The sequence below is a fragment of the Prionailurus viverrinus genome, chromosome C1 (genome assembly GCF_022837055.1).
Source record: "Prionailurus viverrinus isolate Anna chromosome C1, UM_Priviv_1.0, whole genome shotgun sequence".
In the NCBI taxonomy this organism is placed as follows: domain Eukaryota; kingdom Metazoa; phylum Chordata; class Mammalia; order Carnivora; family Felidae; genus Prionailurus; species Prionailurus viverrinus.
In genome coordinates, this window is record NC_062568.1 from 53,068,533 (window position 1) to 53,075,553 (window position 7,021).

Consider the following 7,021-nt stretch of genomic DNA (forward strand, 5'->3'; position numbering starts at 1 on the left):
GGGAAATACAGAATCCGAAGCAGGCTTCAGGCTCTGAGCCGTCAGCACAGAGCCCTAGGCAAAGCTCAAACTCACTCATTGCGAGATCATGACCTGAGCTGAAGTTGGACGTTTAACTGACTGAGCCACCCAGGCACCCCTGAGAGACTCTTATGGTTTGTTTCCCTCTTTCTTTTTCCCCCTTCCCATATGTTCATCTGTTCGGTTTTTTTTTTAATTCTACATACGAGTGAAATCATATGGTATTTGCCTTTCTCTGACTTATTTCACTTAGCATAATACACCCTAGCTCTGATCATGTCATTGCAAATGGCAAGATTTCATTGTTTTTGGTGGCTGAGTAATATTCCATTACACACACACACACACACACACACACACACACATACACATGCACACACACATATATGTATACACAGGTATATCACATATATGTACATATATATACACATACGTACATATATACATATACATATATATATATATACATATATACATATATGATATATATATAACATCTTCTTTATCCATTCAACAGTCGATAGACATCTGGGCTCTTTCCAAAGTTTGGTTATTGATGATAGGGCTGCTATAAACATGGGGTGCATGTGTCCCTTGGAAACAGTGCATATGTATCCCTTGGATAAATGCCTAGTAGTGCAATTGCTGGGTTGTAGGGTAGTTCTATTTTTAACTTTTTGAGGAAGCCCCATTCTGTTCTCCAGAGTGGCTGCACCAGTTTGCATTCCCACCAACAGTGCAAGAGGGTTCCCCTTTATCTGCATCCTGGCCACCACCTGTTGTTTCTTGTGTTGCTAATTCTAGCCATTCTGACAGGCGTGAGGTGCTTTTGATTTGTAGTTCCCCGTTGGTGAGTGATGCGGAGCATCTTTTCATGTGTCTGTTGGCCATCTGGATGTCTTCTTTGGACGAGTGTCTATTCATGTCTTCTGCCCATTTCTCCACTGGATTATTTGTTTCTGGGGTGTTGAGTTTGGCAAGCTGTTTATAGATTTTGGATACTAACCCTTTATCAGATATGTCATTTGGCAGTATCTTCTCCCATTCCGTCAGTTGCCTTTTAGGTTTGTTGATTGTTTCCTTGGCTGGGCAGAAGCTTTTTATTTCAAGATAAGTATGGATTTGTCTAACTGGAATGTGGGTGATTCATGAGAGAGTATTTATTACTCAAGAAATGACCTTAGGCTAATGTGGGAGAAGGGATAGTCATGGTGCCCCAGCTTCCCCCACCCCGGCCCCAGCCCTACCTCGTTTATTTGCTGATACTTGTGAAATCCCACGGTTAGAGATTTATTCCTTTGTTTCAATGCTTCTCTACCGCACAGGGTATTCTCATAAGTCACTTAAACCTAACCATGCTAGCGTGCACACCAGCTTTCCTGAGACGAGGTTTTTGGTGAGACACGGAGGGTGGTGGGAAAGCCGGAGGGCATGGGGAGTGGAGCACCTGGAGAAAGACAGCAGTAATCCAGAGGTGGCTTAAGACTCAGTTTCTCCAAAAGATAGTGTAATATCAGGGTCAAATTGGAAATGGTATGGAGTTCTGATTCTTTTCCAAATGATGAACCCATCGTGAGATCAAGTCCCATGTTGGGCTCTGTGCTGACGGCGTGGAACCTGCTTGGGATTCTCCCTCTCTCCCTCTCTCTGCCCCTTCCTCTCTCTCTCTCTCTCATTAAAAAAAAAATTAATGTTTACTTAGAGAGAGAGAGAGACAGAACGTGAGCAGGGGAGGGATAGAGAGAGAGGGAGACACAGAATCTGAAGCAGGTTCCAGGCTCCCAGCTGTCAGCACAGAGCCCGACACGGGGCTCGAACCCACAAACCGTGAGATCGTGACCTGAGCAAAAGTTGGACGCTCAACTGACTGAGCCACCCAGGCACAACCCCCCCTCTCTTTCAAATTAAATAAACATTTTTTAAAAAAATGATGAACCTAAATCTTCAGCTTATTAAATACTTTAAAACCACAAAGATTTACAGTAACATTTTTGAGGGGCCATCAAAGGGCTTCTAAGTTGCAGACAGCAGAATTCAGTCCTGTTTAATGTCAGCAGGAAAGGAGATTATTGAAGGGTATTCAGGAGCACAGAGAATCTCCAGGAGGGCTTGTGAACCAGGCACGGAGGCTCTGTCTGTTGCCGGGAGTGGCGACCAAAATCACACAGTGGAAGTGGTCCCGTGGAGACCCTTCTGCTTCTGCTCTGGGCACAGGGACTGCACCGGGAGCTGCCCACACCCCTGAATGTGGGGCTAAGTAATTTCACCAGAGCTGCCAAACTGCCTCTGGAGATTGCATCTACTTCACCAGAATGGATTCTAGAAAAAGCCTCCTTGGCTCACAAGCTTCCATGGTAAAGTCTAGCAGCTTTGCATCCAAAGGGTGAGTCCAGAGAGATGCTCCCCGTGCCACGGACTGGCAAGGGGAGTATCTGGGACTCGGGTGATAGGTAGGCTCTCTCTGACCAAGACTCATAAAGGGCAGGGGAGTCCAAACTTGGGGGGCAGGGGCTTTGAAGGGAGCAAAGAAACCAAACGGAATGACAAAGGCTCCCACAAGGAGGGGCCTTTGCACATGCCTTTGATGCTGCCTGAGGGGGCGCCTGGGTGGCGCAGTTGGTTAAGCGTCTGACTTCAGCCAGGTCACGATCTCGCGGTCCGTGGGTTCGAGCCCCGCGTCGGGCTCTGGGCTGATGGCTCAGAGCCTGGAGCCTGTTTCCGATTCTGTGTCTCCCTCTCTCTCTGCCCCTCCCCCGTTCATGCTCTGTCTCTCTCTGTCCCCCCCCCCAAAAAAACAAACAAACAAAAAAACCGTTGATGCTGCCTGAGTTACTCAGGACAAAGGGAACCTTAAGTGTGTCAGCAGCAAGGCAGCTAAACATTTGAAAAGGAGAGGCTTCGAGTTCTTCCACATCCACCAGCGAAAGGCCAGTGCGGTTATGTCACGATACGGAAAACAAATCGCTCGGTTTTAGAATAAGGTTGATGCTTTAGCTTTGGACTTAAGATTCCCCCCTTCCCCCCCTCCCCCTGTGTCCCCCTTCCCACCCCTCTGTCTTTGTCTTTTTTTTTTTAAAGGGCCATTTCTGCCACATTCTCCGAACCTAGTGGGGGAGTAATGCAAATAAATCTTTAAAAAACATATATTACGTGGCAAATAGCTCTAAGCATATGTCTTCTTATATTTCTAAAAATGAAGTGGTTCGGGCGATAAAGTTTGACTCGATTGCAGCGTGGCTCCGTCAGAAGGGGCGTGTCATGTGACCATGATGATAGGCATTCATTCACGATTTGACGGCTTCTCCACCTAGAATCTGGCAGTCCGACAGCCCAGCACCTGCTCAGACCTAGCAGTGAGCAAAGAGCCCCTCAGCAGCAAATGAAAGGATGTGGGTATAAGGAGATGTTGTATCATTCAACATATTTTTTTTTCCGTCTCATTGTCCAAGTATGTAAAATTTAGCCTGAAACCTTCAGGTTGACCATAAAAAAAGACCTGAGGACCTCATCATTCTGTGCACCGCTCGTGGAGTTGCCTGGAGAAACCATTTATTTTCTGCAACTTTGCAGAGGCATAAAAATGAATAGGTTGCAAAGAACATTAACAATTCACTGTTACAGTGTCTCTAAAATTTTCAATGTACCTCCCCACTGTGGGGGAATCTACGATACAGAAATGCAACGAAATGCAATGAAAGCATCAGTATATAAGGGTGTATTTACCAAGATGTGTTTATTTCAGTATTGTTTGTAGTGGGGGGGATAAGCCCTTGAATGTCTATTAGTAGAGTTACAGATGAATAAATTCTGGCACATTCTTACTGTAAGCTATTATGTGTATGCTTAAAAGAGTGATTTAGATTTGTGTGTATTGACCTGGAAGGATGTCCATGTGTACTGTTTTGTTTTCGAACATAACCTCCAGATTTTTTCATCTTCGTAATGTAACAAAATCTGAAGCTTAGAACCAGATCGCTTGGCCCTTTTCTCTTCTCTTATCTCCTCCAAGTTCAAGATGCTTGCCTCTCTTCACAGCGGGCGTTCTCTTAGAGCTGCAGTTGGGGCTCAAGACATTCAAGCCTTAACACAGTCTTCTTTGTAGTGTCAGCCTTTTTCCGGGAAATCGGCTTAGTCTGCTCACCATAGCCTCTCTGCTTCCTATCCTAACACCGCTTTCCCTGGGCATACAGAGAATCTTTGGCTTTCTTGTACGGGGTCACTTTGTGGGGTTGGGGCTTGGCACACCTCTTGGAGAGTCCGGCGGGTCTCAGGAACATTCACCATGTTCACCAGAGCGCTATTGGCTCAGAAAGAAAGAGCTACGTAGGTTCTTTAAAAAGCCGCTGCCAAAAGAGTGTCAGAGTATAAACCCATCTTCCTACAAATATCTATGTGTCGTATATTTATATCTGCTGGGTAAGCACTGAAAAGTATGTGAAAGAATTAAAGCCAGATTGTCGTTTTGCTGGGGGGTTAGGGTTTGGGAGATGCTTTAATGTGTTAGAACAAGCATATATTGGGGCGCCTGGGTGGCTCAGTCGGTTAAGTGGCCGACTTTGGCTCAGGTCATGATCTCACGGTCCGTGAGTTCGAGCCCCGCGTCGGGCTCTGGGCTAATGGCTCGGAGCCTGGAGCCTGTTTCCAATTCTGTGTCTCCCTCTCTCTCTGCCCCTCCTCGTTCATGCTCTGTCTCTCTCTGTCTCAAAAATAAATAAACGTTAAAAAAATTTTAGAAGAAAAAGAACAAGCATATATCAGTTTTGCCGTTAAGAGACGATACAGAGAGGGAAATTTCAGAAACTTGGTGAGGATTCAATGCAACAATACTTGTAAAATGCTTATTATAATCCCTGATATCTAGTAAGCATCTGAGAAATGCTGGATATTATTGTTTGCTTTTTTTCTCCAGTTAGATATAGCAGACAGTAGTCTGGCTCTTGCCTTCCTCCACACTATCCTTTATTGCATCTATGTTCTGGATGGCTGGTAGTCTCTGAGTGCAGCATGCACTCTGTCACCCTTAGGCTTTTGCATGTACAAGTCCCAGTCTTAGAAGCTCGAATTCCCATTCCTGCACTGGTTAGCCGCTTTGCAGCTCTCAGGGTCTCAATTAAAAAAAATTTTTTTTAATGTTTATTTACTTTTGAGAGAGAGAAAGAGAGAGACAGAGAGCAACAGAGACAGAGTACAAGCGGGGGAGGGCAGAGAGAGGGAGACACAGAATCTGAGGCAGGCTCCAGGCTCCGAGCTGTCCAGGCAAGGCTCGAACTCAATGACCATGAGATCATGACCTGTGCTGAAGTCAGACACTTAACCGACAGAGCCTCTGAGGTGCCCCTCTTAGGTCTCAATTTAAGTGCCTTCGTGACCTGCAAGTGAAGGCGAGACACCTGTCCTTTCTGGGCTGTCTGCCCCGTGCTATAATACCCGGCACCCTCATTGGAATAGTCTGTCTGTGGGACTATGTCTATCCATCTTTGCATTTTCAAGGCCGTGAAATGGGTCCTCAGTAAACACAGACAGAGTAGCCGAGTGAAGAGGGCTAACTGGTTGTATGACCAAACCAGAAGAGAAAGGCAGATTGAGTTTCCCAAGAAAAGCTTGGGACGCTGGACAGATAGCGTCACTGGGTCTATGTTCTGGGTGCCTGCTTGTGTTCTGTAAGCGTAGTATTTTCATTTCTCAGGTTTTTGCAAATTGGAAAAGGACTAAGGTGCTGCTACTTTTTAAATGATTAATTTGTTCAGATTATCATATAATGTCCCTCCAATTTAGACGTTATTAACTTCCCAGAGCAGTTAATAACTACTTTTTATTAACTCTCTGTATATGCACAAAAACCTCAGATTAACCAGTGTCAGATAAAAGCAATGGAGAAAATACATTGCAGAAGAGAAATTCTGAGAAGCGCTTTGCAGATCGTGGGAGAAGTGCTTTGCAGATCATGGTTGTGGCTACAAGATAAACAAGTTGTACAGCCCTTACTGGCAGAGGAATCATTTATTGGCTCTGTTTAAAATACAATTATCAAAAAAGGCAAAATTAGGACTCTCACAGAGATATAAAATAAATACACATTAAAGATTTTCCTGGGGGCGCCTGGGTGGCGCAGTCGGTTAAGCGTCCGACTTCAGCCAGGTCACGATCTCGCGGTCCGGGAGTTCGAGCCCCGCGTCGGGCTCTGGGCTGATGGCTCAGAGCCTGGAGCCTGTTTCCGATTCTGTGTCTCCCTCTCTCTCTGCCCCTCGCCCGTTCATGCTCTGTCTCTCTCTGTCCCAAAAATAAATAAACGTTGAAAAAAAAAATTAAAAAAAAAAGATTTTCCTTAACTCGTGGATCAATGAGGGAACACAGATGTCATAACTGATTTAAAAGAGAGTCCAGAGAAGAGATACTGTAGGAAGGGCCAACGCCGAAATGAATAAGAAAATGAAAGCTAAAATGAAGCCATAGTTATGGTGATAAATGTCGACTCGGTTGCAGAGTGGCTGAGTCAGAAGGGGCATGTCCCGTGCGATGGCTGGTTTCAGCAACACGGCCTCTCCATGTGAGATTATACTTGAATGTACCAGAAGCTCTTTGGAAAATTGATTTTACTCCCTGGGTTGTGTGGTAAAATTTGGGGGCAGGGGGAAGAATGGCATCACAAAGGCCAAAATAGCTACGGGAAAACCCTTATTTCCTCATAAACCAAGAGATAAAATGGGGGGGGGGGGAAGAGCCCTCCCTATTCAACTGAAGGAAATACAAACACGTGAGACGTGGAGGTAGGTTCAAGAGGTGAGAGATTCCAGACATCGGCGACAGTGAAGTAGGTGCCCGGTGGGACCGGGGCAGGAGTAGAGGAGAGCCATTCAGCATCAAGCCACGTATGGGGTAGTGGAGCAAATGGCATCGAGCTGGTGAGCAGCATGATGGAGGAATGATCACATCCACGGAAGGAAGGCGGAGAGCACTGACAAGTCGCAGAAATTGTAGGAAATGATCTCCATTTGGGGAC

General features: G+C 45.7%; 1 pseudogene; it reads right to left on the minus strand.

Annotated features, from left to right (window-relative positions):
- Positions 1 to 3,982: 3,982 nt before the first annotated feature.
- On the minus strand, positions 3,983 to 4,305 carry LOC125173402 (60S ribosomal protein L36a-like; annotated as a pseudogene).
- Between the last annotated feature and the right edge of the window lie 2,716 nt (positions 4,306 to 7,021).